The following is a 25,162-nucleotide window of genomic DNA, read 5'->3' on the forward strand; positions in this document are numbered from 1 at the left end:
TTTTTCTATTTTTAGACCTACTGACCTAGTTTTTGACCGCACGTGACCCAGTTTCGAAACTGACCTAGATATCATCAAGATGAACATTCAGACCAACTTTCATACAGATCCCATGAAAAATATGGCCATTAGAGAGGTCACAAGGTTTTTCTATTATTTGACCTACTGACCTAGTTTTTGAAGGCACGTGACCCAGTTTCGGACTTGACCTAGATATCATCAAGGTGAACATTCTGACCAATTTTCATGAAGATCTTGTGAAATATATGGCCTCTAGAAAGGTCACAAGGTTTTTCTATTTTTAGACCTACTGACCTAGTTTTTAAACGCACGTGACCCAGTTTCGAACTTGACCTAGATATCATCAAGATGAACATTCAGACCAACTTTCATACAGATCCCATGAAAAATATGGCCTCTAGAGAGGTCACAAGGTTTTTCTATTTTTAAACCTACTGACCTAGTTTTTGACGGCACGTGACCCAGTTTCAAACCTGACCTAGATATCATCAAGGTGAACATTCTGACCAATTTTCATGAAGATCCATTGAAAATTATGGGCTCTAGAGAGGTCACAAGGTTTTTCTATTTTTAGACCTACTGACCTAAATTTTGATGGCACGTGACCCAGTTTCGAACTTGACCAAGATGAACATTCTGACCCATTTTCATAAAGATCCCATGAAAAATGTGACCTCTAGAGATGTCACAAGCAAAAGTTTACGCACGCACGGATGCACGGACGCACAGACGACGGATGCTGCGCAATCACAAAAGCTCACCTTGTCACTTTGTGACAGGTGAGCTAATAAGAAGAGTCACATTTTACAACATGCATTAAAAAACACAAATGAAAGAAGAAATCATATACATGCTAAAGGGAGAATAAGAGCTACTTAAAGCAGCTGAAGAAAAATATTTGCATCATCAGCATATAGCATTCTGTAACAAAAACTTGAAAAAAAGGAAAACAAGGGTTACACACACAGAACTAAAAGGACATTTAAAGACATCAGAAACGTAAACAACTTAAAAAAAGTATTATGACAAGTTTGTAAGTAGAATTCCAACTGCTGAGACAATAAGTCACTGTCAAAGGAAATATTTAAGTCAGTAGTCAGCCAAATTAAAATCAAAAGCACACAGAGATCGCAAGTATGACTAAAACAAGTCGGAACGTTTTAACAGTCTTTCTCTGAATTCAGCTGGCTTTGTACCATTGCATGGGCAGTGTTTCGGGCATGACCTCAAAAGATTCCAAACACTGCTTACGCGATTTCAGACTTTTATAAACGTTAAAAGGCAAATATTTCAGCAGCTTATTTTTTATCACAATTACTGTGATATGCTTTTCTTTTCATTGTCCTACATAAAGAACTCGATCTCCAGTCTATTTGCGCTTTCATGAAGGTTTAATATTACAAATCACAGCAAGTGAAATTTGACTATGGACAAGTGGATTTTAAGTGTCCGTGGACAAGTGAAAAATGTAAGGATACCCACACCCCTGTCCCGTCAGTCCATGCATCACTCCCCACCCCTCTCCCACCACACCACACACACACACACACTTTTCTTCCCTATTTACCGTCTGAAATATATCATATTTAATAATTAATTATAAATCTAATCCCATTTAAACAATTTTAAAAAATATTTCATTAGCACCTCTATAAAAATCTCTTACACTATACGATATACAAGATTTGAAACAAACACAGTTCTTCTGAAACAGTGTGCGTGCGTGCCTGTGTGTGTGTGTGTGTGTGTGTGTGTGTGTGTGTGTGTGTGTGTGTGAGAGAGAGAGGCGGGGGTTGGGGATTACAGAACTTCGGTGGTATTAAATAATTTCTTATATAATAACATAATAGTTTTGACTTTTATACTAAGTTATTTTTGAGGGTTTATCCAGATTTTTCCAAACATTGCTATTTGCATAACATTAAAATTATGAAAAAATATTTGACTGTAGTGGGCATACATATAACATCTTGTAAAATTAATGACAAAGTTTGAAGACAATACCGCTTATAAAGTAATGTTTACAATAATCATACCATGTACATGTCAACTCATTCATTTCTATAGTATACTAGTCAGTTAGGTGTTTATCCGTCACACAATTTCGTGTAAGTTAGGTTTTTATCCATTCCTCATGTAAACTGAGTTCGGTTTTTATCAAATCAAAGTTAGGTTTTTATCCCTTTTCTCGCTGTCAGTACATTTGAACATGCATTGTGTCAACATGTAGTGGGTTAACGACATAGTGTAAACGGGCCTATAAAGCAGTATATCTTTGCTTTCAAACAACAAAATAGTCGAATTAAGTATTTTTAAAGATTTTTTGTAAATGTTTTCATTGAAAAAGTTGCCTTGTTCGTCGTTTTTCTACCTGAAAACACAAGGGCTGATATATTTAACATGATACATTTTGAAATAGATATACACTTGATCAATGGAGATAGATATAACAACAGAAACATTCCTTTATACATCGTAATTACACAGAAAACAAAGTTGTATCGGCTTTACACCGCCATGTTGGCACCGAGTTAGGGTCGCTGAACAGAGTTAAGATTATCCAGGTACATGGCGTGCAAAATGTAATGCTTGCAACCGCACAATTGTAATGTACATGTATATTACAGTTCTGAGGACTATGCCTCATAAATTCGTGCAAACTAAAGAAACATTACATAATGCAACTGGAATGCCAGTCCATGAGACTACCCAATATGAATATCACGCTCATTTTGTATCACACCAAATATTTAGACCAAACCCGCACTGCTGTACCTAGTGTCAGTTTATTCTTTCAGCAGTATACTCCGACTCTTCTATGCATGATTTATAAATAAACTCTTTTATAGTTGGTCAATGTTACTAATAATTGCAAGCAATGGTCTTCACACTGAGGAGATATTCTGTTTTGATTTACGTGCACAAATGAAGTACAACCTTTCTTTCAATAAAAATTACCTACACACAAGTTTGGTGACAATATATCTACTCAAGCTAGAAATAGAGCAGAAATCATTTTCTATTTTTAGTAACAGTGACACTGACCTTGGCCAAAGTTGACCCTAATACAACCTCAACAAGATCAAATTTGTCAGAACTATATATCATATACTTCGTAAAGACATTATGTACTTTGAAAATGTCTGAAAATCTATACATAGTAAATGCATTTAAATGCTAATATCCATATGATTTTACTTTTAAGTTGGTAAAGAAAAAAAATATAAAAATATAATAAAAATACAAGGGAGGAAATGAAATGCACGACATTTATATGGTACGAAAGAAACTTATGGTGACAGTGTCAATGTACTTGTAGATCCATCCACACAAAGTAGAGTTACGGACTAGACAAAAAAATTACCTGTTGTCTTTGACCTCTAAATCTGACCTTGACCTTTGAGACAGGGGCCTAAGTCTTGCACATGACACATCATCTCAATGAGGAACATTAGTGCCAACAAATTTTTACATCCATGTGACCTCCAAGTCTGACCTTGATCTTGGAGCTAGGGTCTGGATCTTGCACATGACACATCAACTCATTATGGGTAACATTTGTGCAAAGTAATTTTAAATTCCCTTGATAAATGGACCGGACAAGAAACAGACCATATTAAGTTATGGACTGGACACAAAGTGTGACAGATGGATGGATGCAAAGACAGATGGATGGAAGGATGGATAGATAGACAGATGCAGTCTATTTCTATGTTCCTCTTTTTCTTTTTAAAAAAGGTGAAGGACAATAAAAACTATCTACAAACCACGTAGGTGTAGAAAACTAAAGACATCAAGAGGAAATCAGTTTTGTATTTTTAGTTCAGTAACTCTGACCTTGACTTACTAGTAAGCACCAAATGCCACCAAACCTTGCCTCAATAAAAGTACCTATATACCCAGTTTGGTGACAATAGGTCCATCCGAACTAAAGTTATTTTGTCCGAGGTTGTCTGCCCAAGTACCATACTCCATTTTGGAAAGCCTTGCTAAATCAGCTGTTTTGGTAGCTTTAGCCAGTAAATAAATACAATATCAAACATGCAGTAGATTTCCACTGCAACTTAAAGCAAAACGAGGCAAATTTGTTGGTAATTGTTGGTAAAATCTCCCCAAGACTGTGCAACTGCCATACCAAATATCATTTAAAGATATCATTTCCTTGTGTAGACTTCAAGATAATTATTTTGACAATACTAGATTTGGCAACATTGATCCCATGATAAGAAGAAACACAAGTTGTCCTGCATTGTTACTCTTATTACATGACAAACTTCAATGCAAATATTCTCTGTAAGTTTCCAATTAAGAAGATAAACAGAAGCACATTTCAATTCCTTTGGACAGAAAGAAGTACTACATCCCGTAGAATGATTTTAAAGGTGGTCAATCACATTTAATCAACATTTAATGACATTTTTTACTTTTTGTATATTTTGGTAGAGAATTATTTAAGGAACAAAAAGACCGATTACATAGAGTCAGATTCCTATTTGAAATGTATATTTTATTATTTTTATAAAATTTTGTAATTACTCCCCTTTAATATGAAAGTATATAAAAAGCTGGGTATTTCTTTTTATTTCGATACAATGTCTAGTTTTACATTTGCATTCGATAGACATATCAACTATTGAACAATCTGAACCAAAATGCAAGTTTTAAAGCTGTGTGTAGCGTCTGAATTCATTTATTTCCAATCTATCTTGGTTGCGCAACCAAGATAGGCAAAGGGAGGTAATAATAATTTTTCAAACTTGCATTTCTAATGAATTCCATCTAAATACATAATTTTTAATGCAAATATTTTACAAATATATTACAATATGTCTAATATTTATACATTTCCTTAGGCAAAGTATGTTTATCAAATTTATACTTATGATAAAATAACTCTATCTTGGTTGGGCAACCAGGATAGGAAAATGAAATTTTAAAAATACCTCCAGTGAAAATCTAATTTGTATTAAGTGTTACATCAAATTTATACTTATGATAAAATAACTCTATCTTGGTTGGGCAACCAGGATAGGAAAATGAAATTTTAAAAATACCTCCAGTGAAAATCTAATTTGTATTAAGTGTTAAGTGAACATAAATGAGTGTAAATGATCAGATGCTAAAGTTTCGAACAAATCCGTTACATGGCCAAAATCTGATTATCCACCTTTAAAGGTATATTATTCTGCACAGCAAATAACCAACTTAAATGTGTTTGAATTAGTTAAAATACACTTCTGCTATAAATTAACTTTTTTGTATTACGTCTTACATAATACCAAGATGAAATATTGTAGCATGCTGTTTCTTGATCACAGTAAGATAGATACAACATCATTAATTGATCGATTTATTTGAAATATGTTTGAATGATTTAACAGATCATGAAACATCAATCAATATCGGAAGTAAATGTAGAACACTGTCCCAAAAATACATCGTCAATTCACAACTGCAATAATAAAGCAGATACATCATCTGGTCACTACTTTCTCAACTTTCTGCTTAAAATTATGAAAGGACTAGAAGATGCTTTTGTAGAAAAGAGCATGTCTCCCACAGTGTGTAGTCATAAGAAAAGAAGTCAATAACAGACAGGAGCAGAAGTCAAAAAGACACCAATAGTTGGCTGCAATAGGGATCATCTATTTGGCATGTCCAATCATCCCACTATGTTTCCAACATTTTGGGCCTAGTGGTTCTCAAGTTATGAATTGGAAACAGTTTTCCATGTTCAGACCCGTGACCTTGACCTTTGATCGAGCGACCACCAAAATCAGTGTTGGTCATCAACTTTGCATTTCCAATCATCCTAATAACTTTCAACATTCTCGGTCAAGTGGTTCTCAAGTTATTGATTGGAAAGAGTTTTCTACTTTCAGCCCTCTGTGCCCTTCACCTTCGATGGAGTGACCCCAAAAGCAATAAGGGTCATCTATTCTGTATGTCCTATCATCCTAAGAAGTTTGAGGATTCTGGGTCAAATGGTTCTCATTGGTTATTGAATGGAAAATGGATTTCCATGTTCTGTCTGCTGTGACCTTGTCTTTTAATAGATTGACCCCAAAATCAGCAGGGGTCATTTACTCTGCATGTCCAATCATCCTATGAAGTTTCAACATTCCGGGTAAAGTGGTTCTCAAGTTACTGATCAGAAATGGTTTTTCATGTTCAGGTAAATGGTTTTCCGTGTTCAGGTCCCTGTGACCTTGACCTTTAACAGAGTGACCCCAAAATCACTAGTGCTCATCTACTCTGTATGTCCAATCATCTTATTAAGTTTCAACATTCTGGGTCAAGTGGGTCTCAATTTATTGATCGGAAATGGTTTTCCGTGTTCAGACCCGTGACCTTGACCTTTAATGGAGTGACCCCAAAAAAATAGGGGCCTGCTACTCCATAAGCCCTGCCACCCTATGAAGTTTGAATGTTCTAGGTCAAATGGTTCTCTAGTTATTGATCGCAAATGAAGTGTGATGCACAGGCGGATGGACAAGGCAAAAACAGTATGTCTCCTTCAAGTTGGAGGAGTGGGGGGAGACATAACTAGTGCCTCTTAAGCATTCAAATTTCTGTAATCTACAAAGATGAGTGAGTGAGTTGGATTGTACAGCAAATCGACACAAAAAAGGTCATACACCACAGACTACAAAAGTGAAACAACAGAATATTAAAAGAACACATTTTTTTATTTCAAACAAACACGCACAAATTTCCATTGACGTATATCGAGGGCTTAGAGCGAAACTGGTCTATCTGTATATAGAAATAGAAGCAGATAGACCAGTTTCGCTCGATATGATATATCACTTGAGAAAAAAAAATCAATCTACACATATAAACATTTTTTGTAAAATGTCATTTGATGGAAAACAATTTAAATTACAAAATAAAACACAATTCCACATAAACTTTTCATTTTTAAATACTGCAACAGCCAAACTAAACTGTAAGATTGTACGCAAACACTGGGTATATTATTTCACTCACACAAAGTTCTCAGACCAGGTGCCAAGTTTGACTAGGGATATTTACCACTGTTTGGTCCCTTTGAATTTAAAATATCCAGTTCTGACTAGTTAAAATTGGGCAAAATCAAAACTATTAAATTTTCTTTCAATAAAAAACAATAAAGCCAGCAGTGGTTGCTATGACGTATCCTATTCAGAATACAAATTCTTAGAGTAACAACCTGAATTGAAAGCATGCAAAGAAGTCTCTTGTTAGAATACACACATTCACATTAATACAATCTCACTTGCAGGTTAAAGCAATTACTTCCTTAGGTAAAAACAATATCCTCTCAAAATGTGTTAAAAATTGCATTTTGTAAAAGTGATCTTTGGCAAATACATAATCAGGAACTGTTGCAAATCATCCATGTTAAGTACAAGTTTGTTTCCATAGGGAATATTTAGCTAACTCAATGATGTGATATTCACTTCTGAATGGGCCAAAGGTTTCTCCTTAATAAAAACATTGTCTGCTTGCAAAAGCATATACATTTGTATATATATATTTCCACAGTGGGTGTCAGTATAGTCCAAATACCTCATTACTTAAATCTGAAACAGTTTACATATTTATAGTAAAGTACTTCACTTCTAAAAGATGTTATTGTGTAAAAACATCTTATTTCAAGTTCATATGTAACAATGACCTTCACTAATGCAAACCAAAATGCAAATGTATCTTGGTCTCTGTGCAATACACCTGAGAACCAAGTTTAGTGTAAAAATGTATGTTTTATTTCTAACTGAAGTTAATATATTTGTTTTTCTATTTTTCATAAGTAAACACTGTTCTAGACCTTGACCATAGCAACAAAAAAATGCAAATAAATTTTAGTCTCCATGGCAGTTACATATATACAAAGTTTTGTCAAACTTTCTATTCCTAACTAAATTATCAACCAAAAACAATTTTCCTATGTAGAGGATATTACATGAGTGTCTTTTCATACTGAATTTTTTAAACAAGTTGAATAAAATAAAATGCGAGGCTCTGCCGAGCATTTTATCAATTTTATTCAACAAATTTAATAAATTCAATGTGGAAAGTCACAAAATGTAATATTCTTTTTATCACATGTTAGTTTTTCCTGCCGAAACATCAAAAATTCTACTTTCTTTAACTATTATAAACAAGTCAATTTGACCAACTTCTTCTATACTTAAAATGAAGGTGACGTCAAGGCTTTATTACACTAGTGTATTATCAATTTTATGTAATGGCTTTATTTTACTCCCATGATGTCAAATATGTGATAAATGTAGTTACAATGGCCTTGACCAAAAATGTAACCATAACATTGGCTTCTACAAAAACAACCTATTTACCAGTTTAGTTCATTCCTAACTTTCTGAATGAAGTTATTTTGAGTAATTATAAGAAAAACATTTTTTTCTGTTATTTAAGTAACGATGATCTTGACCTTGACCTAAGTAGCGCAAAACACAAGTATAATTATGGCCTCCGTGCATTCCTCCGAATTTCCAAGTTTGGTTCCAACACCTTATTCTTAACTATATTTATTGAGAAGAAACATTTTTTCTATTTTCAGCAACAGCAACCTTGACCTTAAACCAAGCTGCAAGAATGCATGCACACCAGAGTCTCTCAGAAAACTACATACTATGCTTGGTCACAATGTTCCACAGCAAAATTGACCTTATGCCATATGAAAAAAACCCAATGTTGTAAATACACGTATTCTGTATTATACTACTCTTCTGTTCCTCAAACAATTTCATTGAAACTTGCACAGCAACCATATTACATTAGTACCATGTTCTACTGAAATACTCCTAAACATGTCTGACATAAGGCTCAGGAGAGGCAGACAGAAAAAAACATCTTGCAAATGAACTGAAACCTGGCAGGGCCAATTTTCGTTAAAGCAGTTATCATTTATACCAGCTTTAAAATTTACTGAAATCCTGCAAACCATGTCTGAGATACGACTCCGACAGATTGAAAATTAAATACAAACACTATATTATATATCAATATGAAACTTGCGCTCTGCATTTCCCTATAGCAGTGAATATTTCTACCAGGTTTACTTGACACCATGTCTCATATGGCTCCAGATGGATGAAAAGATGGACAGACCATGCCAAAACTATATTCCTCCCCAGGAGCCGGATATTAAAGTGTTTCCTTTAGAATAATGAACAAATTTACATATTCTGCAACTCATTTAAACTGATATGGTACTACTTTTCATGTGGAATTATTTTTTTTTGTATTTTTAGTGTTTCCGCTATTAATTACTTTCTAAAACTGAACAATTAGTGAATCAAGACAGTTTGAAATACTAGTCACATGAAAATATCTGATACTGTAGTAAATCTACTTTAATTTTTGTCTCCAATTTTAATTAGTGACTTTAAAACATTAATACATTCTTTCTTAAGTTTAAGCTCAGAATACATTATGTTTGGGTGCGCCAGTTGCACAGGAATTTATTTCAATCTACTTACACACAAGAAAGTCAAGTTGTACTTATGTATACCAAACATGATACAATCATAAGTTTTCATTTTATATCTAAGACACAATACAGTTGGGTTTATAATTACTCAAAAATTCTGTAAACAATAAAACCTAATGATTCCTTATTTAGTATTGAAAAATTTGTCTTCAGCATGATTATTTTCCAGACCATGATAATGTTGTATATAATACAAAACCAGACAAAACCTTTCATTGAAACTATATGCATGTAGTCTTACGTTGCAATCATTTTTTATTTTAAATCTTGAAGAGTCTAAGATCTGCCAATATTATCTCCAGCCTGAAATCTTAGGCAGAAAGTCACCACAAATTGCATGGATCTGTATTGAAGCCAACTTTCTGCTGTAAGTCCTATCTTCAAAACAGGTACTGGTTTCATAAGTTGCTGACAGTTGCTGCAAATTTGTAACCCGAGTATACCTGAAAAACAAATGCTATGAATAATATAATGCATTACATTTTAAATTTTTTTCTGTTGTGTGGGGTCAGGCAATCTCGAAGAACTATAAGATTTTCATAGCAGACATTAATCTATTAGTGTACACTGTAGTAAGAGTAACATCTCTTGCAAAATGAAATAAAATTATTTCACTATTTATTCGGTTTCATCAAATAAACTAACAAAAAATATTGTTATTAAAAAAGAAAACCCATGAAGCAATTAAGTGCCCCTTTCTGACAACTCATTATGTTTAACAAAAGTTTCATCCAAATCCCTTAAAATGTTTAAAAGTGATAGCTCAGACACAAAGTGTTCAGTATGGACAAACAAACTAACAAATATAATTGAGCCGTGCCACGAGGAAACCAACATAGTGGCTTTGCGACCAGCATAGATCCAGACCAGCCTGCGCATCTGCGCATTCTGGTCAGGATCCATGCTGTTCGCTAATGGTTTCTCTAATTGCAATAGGCTTTGAAAGCGAACAGCATGGATCCTGACCAGACTGGGCAGACGTGCAGGCTGGTCTGGATCCATGCTGGTCACAAAGCCACTATGTTGGTTTTCTCATAGCATGGCTCATTTTTATAGGCCATGTGACTATATGTGGGTATAAAAATCTTTCAGGCCTGTAGTTACTTTTGTAATGGAGAAATACCTTAAGGTTCCAACAAAAAAGTTCTCTCTCACTTTCTCATGCACAACCTATACAAAAGGTTTCATCACATTATCACAGAAAAATGTAATCTGTTGTCAGTGTGTCACCACAACTTTAGCAAAGCAGAACCTGAAAAGTGTTGAAATATTCTGGATGTGTATGCGGAAACTTATAGAATCAATGAAAGTGGGAGAAACATCAAAATGCTGGAAATTTTAAAATGATAGCAAGGAATATGACATTAAAATTCATGTATCAATTATTCAAGTTGTTTTTTCTTTAAAGCACAATATAGAGTACTTTTTTATCATTATTCTTATACCAGATTTATATAGCACCCTTTTCATGATAAGCACGATCAAAGGCACTTTACAAAGTGCTAAGGCAGCCACTCATGGCATCAAAGTCATCCTCTACTAGTAAAAACGCAAGGAGATCTGTCCATAATACAGAGCAAGAGAAAGCCCCCAGAACAGAACGGGAAAGCCTTTAGATATAATGTCTGTCTTGTTAACTTAGTCTTGCTCTTTATGAATAGACAGTCTAATTCTTTAACCTGCCTGGTGTATAGCATAAATACATGTAAAGCTGTCTTTCCCGGGTAGAACCAGTACTGGCCTCTTAGGTAGGGGTCACACCCAAGAGCATCTCAGAAGTTCAAGTGCCTGGACTAGGCTTCAAACCGTGGACCTCTGGATTGGCAGTCAAGCAGGTTACCACTAGACCACTGATTTTACATTCAGTTACATTTGCATGACCAACACTTAGAGAGTTCTACCACATAATACACTTCACAATGTCAGTTTTAGTTTCTGAACATAATACTGGTTTATAGGTCGAAGGGAAGTAACAGTTTTCCCATAGACTTACATTGTAATGTTTTGGGTTATAGCCCTTTCCTAATATTTAAACTTTTGATGCCACCTACCAAGGGTGAAAGAACTATTCAAGGCCTAAAAGAAAACAGCCAGAAATATACATGTTGACCATCATTTTTGTGCACTTTTTTCACCCGCAAGTCAGTAACCCCCAGTCCGGCAGTGAATTTTTGTTTACATTTCATGAAAATACCAAATCACTGAAACAAGCAAAAATTTCAAACAAAATACACTTCAAATATTTTTTCCTCCATTAATCATGGCTTAGAACTTCAATTTAAGAAATAAAACAGTTTTCAAACATATTCAACAGATATTTCACCAATGAGAGACCACTTTACATCTTAAATATTTGTCTCGAAATACCATATACTTTTTCAACCAATCAAAGGCCCTGTTAGTTATTTCCCTTTGACCTAAATCCCTCCTGTTTCAAATCTGTGTCAGTACTGGTAATAAATATTTTAAATATTAACCTGCAGCACAAATCTGAGTTCCAACAGTTAGTCATTCAATTCTTGTATTTTAACATACTAGTACAGGGGATATTTGTTTACTTTAGTGTAAGATCGAAATGCATTCACCCAGTGAACACCATATGCAATACTTTCACAAATGATGCACCCATGAGAGAAAATGAAATTATGGCGTTCTTAAGTGAAATAAGTTTCTGTCTTAATCTGAAAACAAATTTTCCTTTTATTTTATTTATTTTCAATCATTTTAAAACAAATCATATCCATTTAACAGCACAACAGCATCGCATCATGACATCATAAAATTGTCTTATAGTTCTATGATGTTTCTAGACTTCTTTTAGATTTTGTAGTGCAGGAATGTATATCTTTAAGATCCTGTTAGTACTTCTATACATCTATAACTTTACTGAAGTATACTTTGCAAGGAATTTCTGATTATTCATAATTCATATTCTTTTGCATTGAAATGTAGTTCAAAGCAATTTAAAAACTAGATCGAGTTGCTTTTGAGAAAAGCGCATGTCTCCCACAACTGCCTAATCATCTGAATAGTAGTAGTATATGAGTCAACCATGCACCAAGACCTCAAATGCCTTATCAGACTTTCAGTGCTTTGATTATCAAAAACAAGTTTCAAGGGCCATAATTCCGAACTGGCTGGGCTGATTTAGCTAGTTATTGAACTTGAACGCACACTTATTGGCAAACACATTTTGTTCAAGTTCAGTGAAGATCGGATAAGAAATGTTTGACTTAAAGTGCAGACAAGATTTGTGAGAGACACACAGACAGAAGTAAATCAATATGTCTCCCACACCACTGTGTGGTGAGACATAATAAAAACGATATTTTCACCTTTAGAAACAGTGAAAATATCAATTTCATTCACTGAAAGTTCAGTATTTCACTGAAAAACTTAAAATAAAAATCTTTATCTGTAATGACATTTGGTCAGAAGGATTTCATCACAAAGACATATTACCTTAAATTACAAATTTGGTCAGAAGGATTTCATTACAAAGTCATATTACCTTAATTTACAATTTATCTGTCCCTTGGAAAGTTGGACATCAGCATCAGGAGCTATTTCATTTGAATGTGCACTCCATTTAGGGTTAGACAAATATATAAGCATCTGCATCTCTGGAGGTGTCACTGTATGAATACAAATCTTTCTGAAAATTATAATTAACTAGAGATGTTTTTGAGAAAAGCGCATGTCTCCCACAACTGCCATGTTTCTCTGGATGGACTAGACGAGCGGATCCAATCATGGCCTAGACGATTGGATCCAATCAGTAATTCAAGGGCCACAATTCAAAAGTGCCTGGGCGGATTTGGCTAGTTATCAAACTTGGCCGAGGTCTTATGGTCAAACACATTTTGTGGTGAAGATCGGATGAGAAATGTTTGACTTAGAGTGCAGACAAGATTTGTGACAGACAGACACACACACACACACAGACTGGAGTAAATCAATATGTCTCCCACACCACTGTGTGGTGGGAGACATAAATATAATCTCATCAAAATTAATGAATAAAGAGACATTTGTTTCAAAATTGTTATGATATACATGTATCGTACTTCTAATACAAAACACAACAGAACACTTGTGAGAAACAAAACCTTGAAGGCAGCAAGCTACAAACTTCATTCCTGAATGTATACGAAGTACTGGTTGGGAACCAGATTCCTGACCAAACCAGTTTCTGGACTAGTAAAGAAAATTTTACATGATGTAAGATCGAGTGATGATATTTTTGTATTGTAATAGATGCTGCCAGCTTTATCCGTATGCACTGCTTAAGCTTGCTGGCCTTCCTACTAACAGCTTTACCAGTATGCACTGCTTAAGCTTGCTGGCTTTCCTACTAACAGCTTTACCTGTATGCACTGCTTAAGCTTGCTGGCCTTCCTACTAACAGCTTTACCTGTATGCACTGCTTAAGCTTGCTGGCCTTCCTACTAACAGCTTTACCTGTATGCACTGCTTAAGCTTGCGGGCCTTCCTACTAACAGCTTTACCTGTATGCACTGCTTAAGCTTGCTGGCCTTCCTACTAACAGCTTTACCTGTATGCACTGCTTAAGCTTGCTGACCTTCCTACTAACAGCTTTACCTGTATGCATTGTTGTGAAGTTTGCTGGCCTTCCTACTAACAACTTTACCTGTATGCACTGCTTAAGCTTGCTGACCTTCCTACTAACAGCTTTAACTGTGTGCACTGCTTAAGCTTGCTGACCTTCCTACTAACAGCTTTACATGTATGCACTGCTTAAGCTTGCTGGCCTTCCTACTATCAGCTTTACCTGTATGCATTGTTGTGAAGCTTGCTGGCCTTCTTCACTGCCGTGAAGCACAGTGAGCTTGCTACTGGTTTTACTTGTGTGCATTGCCATGAAGCTCAGTAACCTTCCTTCCAGCCTTACCATTGTGCATTGCCATAAAGTTTTTTGACCTTGCTTCAGTCTTACCAGTGCAAACTATTCTGAAACTTGGTAACCTTGCTATCAGCCTTACCTGTGTGCACTGCCATGAAGCTTGGTGGCCTTGCTTCCAGCCTGATATGTGTGCAATGCTGTGGAGCTCTGTGACCTTGCTACTAGCCTTACCTGTGTGCACTGCCATAAAGTGTGGTGACCTTGCTACCAGCCTTACCTGTGTGCACTGCCATAAAGTGTGGTGACCTTGCTACTAGCCTTACCTTTGTGCACTGCCATAAAGTGTGGTGACCTTGCTACTAGCCTTACCTGTGTGCACTGCCATAAAGTGTAGTGACCTTGCTATCAGCCTTACCTGTGTGCACTGCCATAAAGTGTAGTGACCTTGCTATCAGCCTTATGTGTGCACTGCCATGAAAACCCCAGGTGCCACTCTGCGCATTATTTCATCAAGAGCGTGCACCTGGGTAGAACCACCAACCTTCCATAAGCCAGCTGGATAGTTTCCTCACATGAAGAATTCAATGGGCAAGTGATTTGAAGTCAATGACCTTAACCACTCCTGCTATCAGTCTTACCGGTCTGTACTGTCATAACGCTCAGTGACCTTGCTACAGCCTTACCTGTGCGAACTACCCTGAAGCTTTGTGACCTTACTATCAGTCTTACCTGTCTGTACTGCCATAAAGCCCAGTGACCTTGCTACCAGCCTTACCTGTGCACACTGCCATGAAGCTTGATGACCTTGCTATCAGTCTTACCTGTCTACAACATTGTAAAGCTCAGTGACCTTCTTGCTAACAGTCTTACCTGTCTACAACGTTGTAAAGCTCAGTGACCTTCTTGCTAACAGTCTTACCTGTCTGCACTGCCATAAAGCCCAGTGACCTTCTTGTTTATCAACAGTCTTTTACACCACTTTCCATGAAAAAACCTGCACATGAAATATAAATTTACATCTATAGCCTGTGACATCACTTTCTATAGTCTGGTACATCACTTTCCACGGAAATACCTGCACTTGAAATATAAATTTACATCTAGTCTGGTACATCACTTTCTATAGTCTGGTACATGACACTTTCCATGGAAATACCTACACCTGAAATAAAAATTTAAATCTATAGTCTGGTACATCATTTCTATAATCTGGTACATCATTTTTCCATGGAAATACCTGCTTTAAATCTATAGTCTGGTACATCACTTTCCATGGAAATACCTACACTTGAAATACAAATTTAAATCTATAGTCTGGTACATCACTTTCCATGGAAATACCTACACTTGAAATATAAATTTAAATCTATAGTCTGATACATCACTTTCCATGGAAATACCTACACTTGAAATATGAATTTAAATCTATAGTCTGGTACAACACTTTCCATGGAAATACACTTGAAATATAAATTTAAATCTATATATTGTACATACAAGAATTGTGATGTAAATTGACTATTGATATTTCAAGTGCAGGTATCCCAATGCAGAGCCAATAATAATCAAAATATAAAAAGATCAGTCATTAATAAATTGTATACAGGGTGCTTAACACACCTCATGTTTGACTTAGTTATTTAATTATTAAGTTACACCTAGAATTAGCCATCTAGAAGGTTACATGAAAGGCAGAACAGAAAGTCCTTGTGAACTAATTGGAACTTGCATAGTTACATCTAAGATGAAGAATACTAAGTAGACATCCATATACCAAACTATGTAAATGAATACTTGTAATCTCTCACTATCATGATCAACACAGTACTGAAAATTATAAAGAACATACAAGTCAACGAAGTTGTGGGCCCTGAGTTAACTGCTAAAATTAGGTTCTGCAGACATGTGTGGCAGAAGCAGTATAACTATCAGTGCCATATTCCAGTGCTCTGTTGATATAGGGAAACTCCCAAGAGACTGGATGATGTGTTGCTCCTGTCTACTAAACAAGAGGGCAATGATGGCCTTATATCACTCACCTGAGTTTATTTGCTTGCTTGAACAAATTTCTTTGATAAAGCTTCAAAATCAAAAAACTAGGTAAGAAGGTCATGGTAAAGATTATTCAAGATACTGAAATCTGTTAAAAAATAAACAAGTGGTCCAAATTTCTTTGCTGTAGCTTCAAAAACAAGAAAGTAGGTCAGTAAGTAAGGGTTAACAATATTAAAGTTGAGTATTGAAATCTGTATAAACAAGAGCACCGCCTTGCGGGTGCTGACGCTCATCTGATTTTTTGGTATAATAGAAATATTGTTCTACCCATGATTTTCTAAGTCTAAAAAGGGCTATCATTCTTGCAAAAAGCAGGATAGAGTTATATTTCTTGATGTACAGGGTCCGCTTATGATGGTGAAAAACTGTTGCAAGTTTTAAAGCAATAGCTTTGATAGTTTATGAGAAAAGCTGACTTAAACATAATACTCAACCAAGAAAACTAATTTTCTAAGTTCAAAAGGGTCAATAATTATTGCAAAAAGCAGGATGGAGTTATGTTTCTTGCTGTACAGGGTTAGCTTATGATGGTGAACAAGTGTTGCAAGTTTCAAAGCAATAGCTTTGATAGTTTAAGAGTAAAAGTTGACCTAAACATAAAACTTAACCAAGAAATCTGATATTTTCTAAGTCCAAAAGGGGCAATAAATCTTGCAAAATGCAGGATGGAGTTATGTTTCTTGATGTACAGGGTCAGCTTATGATGGTTAACACGTGTTGCAAGTTTCAAAGCAATAGCTTTGATAGTTTAGGAGAAAAGCTGACCTAAACATAAAACTTAACCAAGAAAACTGATTTTCTAAGTCCAAAAGGGGCAATAACTATTGCAAAAAGCAGGATGGAGTTATGTTTCTTGATGTACAGTGTCAGCTAATGATGATAAACAAGTGTTGCAAGTTTCAAAGCAATAGCTTTGATAGTTTAGGAGAAAAGTTGACCTAAACATAAAACTTAACCAAGAAAACTGATTTTCTAAGTCAAAACGGGGCCATAAATCTTGCAAAAAGCAGGATGGAGTTATGTTTCTTGTTGTACAGGGTCAGCTTATGATGGTGAACAAGTGTTCCAAGTTTCAAAGCAATAGTTTTGATAGTTTAGGAGAAAAGCTGACCTAAACATAAAGCTTAACCAGGCAACGCCCACGCAGACGCCGACACCGCTCAAGTGATGACAATAACTCATCATTTTTTTTTCAAAAAATCAGATGAGCTAAAAATTATACAGGTGGTCCAAATTTCTATACAGTAACTTCAAAAATGAAAGAGTAGGTCAGTAGGTCAAGGTCACAGTCAAGTGACCCCTAATTACTTGCGTTCGTTAGGTAATTATAATTAAACAGTCTAGGAAATACGATCAGATAATTTTCAAAGTATTTTTTCGTATTTTTTCCTAGATAACTCATATACAAGTGACCCCCAGGGCGGGGCCTCTTTTCACCCCAGGGGCATAATTTGAACAATCTTGTTAGGGAACCACTAGGAACTACTACATACCAAATATCAAAGGCCTAGGTCTTGAACTTTCAGACAAGAAGATTTTTTTTTTTTTCCTATATAAGTCTATGTAATAAAATCTATAAAAAGATCCTTTGGAAGCAAAGAATGCAACCAAGAAGAATAATAGCAGACTCGGTTTGATTGAGTCTATTCATGAGAGGTAATGAAATGTACAACACTTCTCTAGCACCGGCTTAAGCGGAACTCTATTATACATATGTTGAATGAACTCCATGATCCCAAAGGACCAGAAAATATAACAACACTGAGTCCAAGTATGGGAAGACTTTTTACAGCCGCCATGGACCAGGGCAGGGCCTCTTTTCACACCAGGGACATAATTTCAACAATTTTGGTAGAGGACCACTGGGCAATGCAAAATACCAAATACCAAAAGCAACAATCTTCACAAAGGACCATTAGATACTGTCACATGCCAAATATCGAGACTTTACGCTTTGCGGTTATGGACAAGAAAAAAGTTTTTCCTTTCGATTGCCATGGCAACCAGAGTTCTGTGTGGTATTCAATTCTTTGAAAAATTTTGAAGGGGACCATCCAAGGAACATCCAGGCCAAGTTTCATCAACTTCCACCAAATGGTTTCAGAGGAGATGTTGTTTAAAGGAAAGTGTTGCCGAATGCCGGACGGACAGACGGTGAGATCAGATGAGCTAAAAAGGACAAGATCTATTGTCTTGTTTTGACTGACTTGTGTCATCTCCAAGCTCCCAATGTGAAGCATATCATCTGTTATATATACTCAACCACCTTGACAACAAGAGGACCATGATGGTCCTGAATCGCTCACCTGTCTCCACATGACCCAATTTTCATGAAGATCCATTGAAAAATATGGCTTCTAGAGAGGTCACAAGGTTTTTCTATTATTTGACCTAATGACCTAGTTTTTGAAGGCACATGACCCAGTTTTGAACTTGACCTAGATATTATCAAGGTGAACATTCTCACCAATTTTCATGAAGACCTCATGAAGAGTATGGCCTCTAGAGAGGTCACAAGGTTTTTCTATTTTTATACCTACTGACCTAGTTTTGACCACATGTGACCAAGCTTCAAATTTTATCTAGATATCATCAAGGTGAACATTCAGACAAATTTTCATGAAGATCCATTGAAAAATATGGCCTCTAGAGTGGTCATAAGGTTTTTCTATTTTTAGACCTACTGACCTAGTTTTTGACCACAGTTGACCCAGTTTCGAACTTGACCTAGATATCATCAAGATAAATATTCAGACCAACTTTCATACAGATCCCATGAAAAATGTGGCCTTTAGAGAGGTCACAAGGTTTTTCTATTATTTGACCTACTGACCTAGTTTTTGATGGCACGTGATCCAGTTTCGAACTTGACCTAGATATTGTCAAGATGAACATTCTGACCAATTTTCATAAAGATCCCATTAAAAATGTGACCTCTAGAGTGGTCACAAGCAAAAGTTTACGGACGCACGGACGACCGACACCGTGACAAGGTGAGCTAAAAACAATAAAAAATTAAGTTACCTCAAATGTATACAGATATTACTTTAATGTAATCAGGTCTCCAGCTGCTATATCTGTAGATTTTATGGTGCAAAGTACTACTTTTCACAATCTGAAATATAAAGGAAATGATAATGTTTTTCGATATAATTATACAACAGGTTGGTAGTTCTACATAGTTAATAAGGCTCCAAATCAGTTAAATGGCACCTATGATCTTCTTCAACTCTGTTATCAATAACTGGAAAGTTAATACTATACAGATCTACTTTTGTGGTAATAGAATGTCAAGGTTAAGGCCAAAGCAGCTTTTTCATGACCATATGAATTACAGGATTTTATTTTGCAGCTAAAATCAATAAAGATTTCATTAGTTTATACTCATTCTTTATTGTTGTGATAAAGCTTCCAGCTTATTTGAACTCTACTCTTGCGTCCACTTCCTTGAAAAACCAGTACTGGTGTCATATGAGGAATGGTTGTGGCCCCAGTACAGCACAAACGCATGACTCCTGCTTACAATGGCAAAATCCTTCACCATTAGATTTATCAAGTACCCATTTCAATTTGAGGATGAATTTCAAAATGGTGGGGAAATATGTCATGGTATAGGACTTGAATATCAAAACAGGGAGAAAGTGTATAGACAGCTAGATTGCTCAGTCAGTAGAGCATCGTAACACTATCCTGAGGCCCAGGATTCAAGTCCTGGTCTGGCTGCACATTTTCTCACCCTATGACAACCAGATCACAACTACCTTGATAAGATTTTATTTGTTTGTTGGGAATTGGTTATTGCAGCAACAAGGAAATCAACAGAAATGAGTCCCCTATGAGCATTACAGTATATTACCTAGTGTTGTTGTGACTTAAACCCAACAAACATGAAAACAAGTTACTCTTGCACTTGGATCTGCCTTAAGGATAATCCGGAGAATTTTTTTGTTCGGACATTTTTTGTTTAGAGGACAAGCTGCTATTGTTTGTTTTGGATTTAACACTGTCTTTTAACAGTATTTCAGTTATGTAATGGTGGGCAGTTAACCTAACCAGTGTTCCTGGATTCTGTACCAGTACAAACCTGTTCTCCACAAGTAACTGCCAACTTCCACACATGAATCAGAGGTGTGGGACGAATGATTTCAGACACAATGTCTTTTATCAAATCATCATGGAGAACATACCCCTCGCCCGAAGCTCGAACTCACGACCCCGAGATCTGTAGATCTGCACTCTCCCTATTGAGCTAAGCGGGCGAGCGGGACAAGCTGCTATTAGCTTAAGAATGCACATGTGCAAGCTCTGTTACATTCACCTTGACATAACCAGAATACATCTTGGGTATCAGTACAATTTTGTGACATTTCAAGCCACAGGTACTACGACTAGGGGACTGGGTTTAAAGGAACTATGCCACATGCACAGAACTTGTTAATGTTTGCCTCTGACATCGCAGTGTTCCAAGAATTCTTAAGAAGTGTTGCAAATGTCCAGTTATTGACAATGTGAAATGGGTATTTAACCAAGAGGTCAGAACATTATTTATTAATGCAGACTTGTGCAGTCAAGTCAATGTGCGATCAAATGGCTAAAATGTATGTGCGGGGTAGCAAAATCATAAAAATATATTCAATCTTTCACAATCTTTGTAATTGTAAAATACTGTGCCAAGTTATTTGAGAATCATGCATGCACTGTACATCTGTTGACTTGACAAAATGGGATAGACTGACAGAAAGACTGTCTGACACATCACAAGATAAGAAGTCTCTTGTATGAAATATACTGTTGCCTTTATGGTAAGTATTGAGGCATTCAGCCTCCATAGATTAATAAAATGCCAATTAAGTGTTTCTGTAGAAAAAAATGTACAATAAACAAAACACAAACTAGAGCTTTCACTAAAGGTGATGAATGCACCCCCTGCATGCACTGACACAGTACATTGCAATTTGACACACACAAGATTGCATAATTATTTGGACTGTATGTATATAGACTGTATGTATACAGTATAGTAACAAAAAACAAAGTCCCATAACTATGCAGAATATTTATCTAAAAGAACGTAACATGCACCATGCACAACTAGGGTTGGTACTGATCACTTGAATGTGTGAATTTTCATTAAATTGTGTGCAAGGGTTCGGAAGATTAGGCGCGCACAAGACTGCATATGCAGACTGTATGTACATAGTAGAAACAAAGTCCCATAACTCTGCAATTTTTGTTGTTGAAAGAACTTAACATGCCCATGCACAACTACAGTTGTTACTGATCACTTGTGTGAAGTTTCATTAAACTGTGTCAAGGGGATGAGGAGAGATGGTGCGCACAAGATTGTGTCTATGTATATAGTAAAGTAACAAAAAGCAAAGTCCCGTAACTCTGCAAAAAAATTTTCTGAAAGAACCTAATTTGCCCCATGCACAACTACCATTGTTACTGATCACTTGTGTGAAGTTTCATTAAATTGTGTCAAGGGGATGAGGAGAGATGGTGCGCACAAGACTGTGTCTACGGACAGATGGACAGACAGATGGACAGACAACCTGAAACCAATATACCCCCCTTACAACTTTGTTGTCAGAGGGTACAATAGTTAAGAGCAGATTAGTATTCCTTATTCAAATTGAGTTAACTCCCTTTAATTGTAAAACTTGTTTCATAAAAAAAATAGACTGCATGTTTTCCACTATTTTGTACGTTTAAATGAAACATGAATTATGGTAAATAATTCCAAGTGCAAATGATCTGTATACTTATGAAAGATTTTCTATGACTGCCATGAAATCTAAAACTCCTTACACAAAGCTGAACAAAGATCTCTGAAGCTCATGGTCCGTAGCCATTCTGCTTTACTGTTACTTCACACTATAAAAGAAGAGACATTTTAAGATTACATCAAAATACTACATGCAGATATAAGAAGTTACTGATTTATTTAATGATCATCATCTAAAATCTTTGACAAGTGTCAGGAAGTTTTTTACCTAATATAATGAAATTTTGCACAAAGATTTTTGGACATAAATCCATGCATGTAAAAAACGTTTAGACCAAACATCTAAACCCATGCATGTTAAAAAAAGTTTGACAAAACACGAAAAATCACCTTACATTTTTAACATCTGACTGTTGCTTTGTCTTTAAATGTCTCAGCAATTTAAAAATCCATGCATGTATTGCAATTTTGTTAAACAGAAGAAAAACTGGATAGGTTATCTCACTGAACAAGTGTGTAAAATTTCAACCCATTCCAACAAGTGGTTACTGAGATACCAGTTTAAAAACAAAACCTTAACCATATTAGAATGTGAACACAGATGCAGAAAATTGCAAAAAAAGTCAGTGCAACAGTTCTACTCATTCTTGTCAACCTAAAAACTAGTTTACCAAAACAAAATTAAGAAATGGAATTTTAGTGTCCTTTTTTAAAATTGAGTTACTTCCCTTCAATTGTAAAATTTCTTTAAGTCTTTAAAAAAAATTATTTATGTGTTCAGCCTTTCTTTATAAATGCATCTGGGTTAGTGGAAAATGATTTTACATACACATTTTAATGACCTGCTGATATACATAAATGTTTTCTTTGATAGTCATTCACTGTGTTTCCATCATACACCATGTTGAACAAAGATCTGCATCTCCTAACATGGGAAGTTGGTCTGTAGCTATTCTGCTTTTATTATTGAATTTAAACTTCACACATTTCACTACAAAAGAAAAGACATTTTTCACAACGTTCAGTAAAGCCAGAGAAGTTCAAGATGCACATTAATTTTAAAGTTATTGCAAAAATTATGAAATCCACTGTCTTGTTTCAGCTAGACAGACTGTCAGACATCAGGTCAGAAATATCGATGATAAGCTCTATGTGTGAAATTATAAGCTATGACCAGGGGCCATATTCAAAAAGCATCTTAGAAATCTTCTTAGATTTTACTAAGGAATTTCTTAACTTAAATATTTTAGAAGGTTACACATGTTTTTAAGGTGGTCAATTGCATTTGAGCAACATTTTACAACATTTTGCAGTTTTCATATATATTTTATTGTTCTTCTGGGACAACAATTCGAAAAGTTGAGCATTGGCTGTCTTACGTACAACAGTTTTCGTCACCTTAACGCAACAAAGTCGTATCTTATTATAAATTTATTATAACTTACAACTTTGTTGCATTGAGGTGCTTTTTTTTGTTCAAGTTCACTTTTTTTTTTAAAACTTACTTTATCTTTGAAATATGATATATTTTTATCTTATCAAATAAGATGAGTAAGAAGGACAAGAACCAGAACTATTTTCTTACATTTGGCTAGCACTTGCAGAAAAGCGACAGCACCCACAGGCTGTGTTGTGCTCTTGTTATAAATTGTCATTTAGCTTATGCATCAAAAGAATCAGATGTCACACATATTGAAAATTGTAACCAAATGCACTAGTTGCTATTTAACTTTATAACTCACTTGCATGCTTTAAAAGGCTGTAGAGTATTTTCACCATGTAGAACTCCCCATCTTCTCTTCAACTGACCAATGCCTCTTTCTACTAGTCCTGGTTTCTTTGTGGGCTCTAAAATATATAAATGTAAAATTCTTGTTAAACTATTTATCCATTGCATTGTTCGACGTAGCAGTTCTGGTTTACATCTTGTATCCAAGCTTGTATTTCTTAAACAACTATTGAAATTGGTTTGAAACATCACACACTTGTTAGCTCGACTATTCAAAGAATATGGAGAGCTATACTACTCACTCCGGTGTCTGCATTGATTAAAGTTTTTATGAAATGGTAATATCTTGTATACCATCAAAGATATTTTAACTTCAAACTTGGAACACTTGTTTACTATAGCAGTCTCTACCTGTACACATATAACTCTGTGAAGTATTTTGGCTGAATTATGGCCCTTTTTGGACTTGGAAACTGGTTCAGATATCATACAAGTCCATGTTATGTAAAAACTGTATGACGTGTGGCTTTGAAACTTTGAACACTCGTTTATTATATCAGTCTCTACCTGTAGGCAATAGTGCTTAATTCTGTTAAGTATTATGGCTGAATTATGGCCCTTTTTGGTCTTGGAAATTGGTTCACATTTCATACAATCCCATGTTTTGTAAGAACTATTTGACTGTTTGACATGTGGCTTTGAAACTTTGAACACTTGTTTATTATAACAGTCAGTCTCCACCTGTAGGCAAGAGTACATAACTCTGTCAAGTATTATTGCTGAATTATGGCCCTTTTTGTTCTTGGAAATTGGTTCAAATTTCATACAAATCCATGTTTTGTAAGAACTATTTGACATGTGGCTTTAAAACTTTAAACACTTGTTCATTAGAACAGTCTCTACCTGTAGGCAAGAATACACAACTCTGTCAAGTGTTTTGGCAGAATTATGGCCTTTTTTGAAATTAGAAAATGGTACAATTTTTGTACAGGTCCGCGTTTTGTCAAAATTATCTGACATGTGGCTTTGAAACTTTGAACATTTGTTATTTGTCATAATGTTCATCTGTAGGCAAAAGTACATAACTCTGTCAACTATTTTGGCTGAATTATGGCCATTTCTGAACTTGGAAATCAGTTACATTTTTCATACCAGTCCATATTTTGCCTATTTACATGTTTGTCTTATGACTTTGAAACACTGACCACTTGTTTTCTATCATAATTTACATATGTAGACAAGACTACAAAACTAAGACAAGAACTTAAG

General features: G+C 35.4%; 1 long non-coding RNA gene across 1 annotated transcript; it reads right to left on the minus strand.

Moving 5' to 3' along the window:
• Window positions 1-6,824: 6,824 nt before the first annotated feature.
• On the minus strand, window positions 6,825-24,020 carry LOC123547802 (uncharacterized). Its single transcript, XR_008372344.1, has 7 exons — window positions 23,907-24,020; window positions 22,248-22,313; window positions 19,461-19,551; window positions 15,301-15,375; window positions 13,029-13,172; window positions 10,641-10,769; window positions 6,825-9,960 (listed from the first exon to the last, which is right to left on the minus strand). It is a non-coding gene; the product is annotated as an uncharacterized LOC123547802 (long non-coding RNA).
• Between the last annotated feature and the right edge of the window lie 1,142 nt (window positions 24,021-25,162).

This window comes from Mercenaria mercenaria, chromosome 9 (genome assembly GCF_021730395.1).
Source record: "Mercenaria mercenaria strain notata chromosome 9, MADL_Memer_1, whole genome shotgun sequence".
In the NCBI taxonomy this organism is placed as follows: domain Eukaryota; kingdom Metazoa; phylum Mollusca; class Bivalvia; order Venerida; family Veneridae; genus Mercenaria; species Mercenaria mercenaria.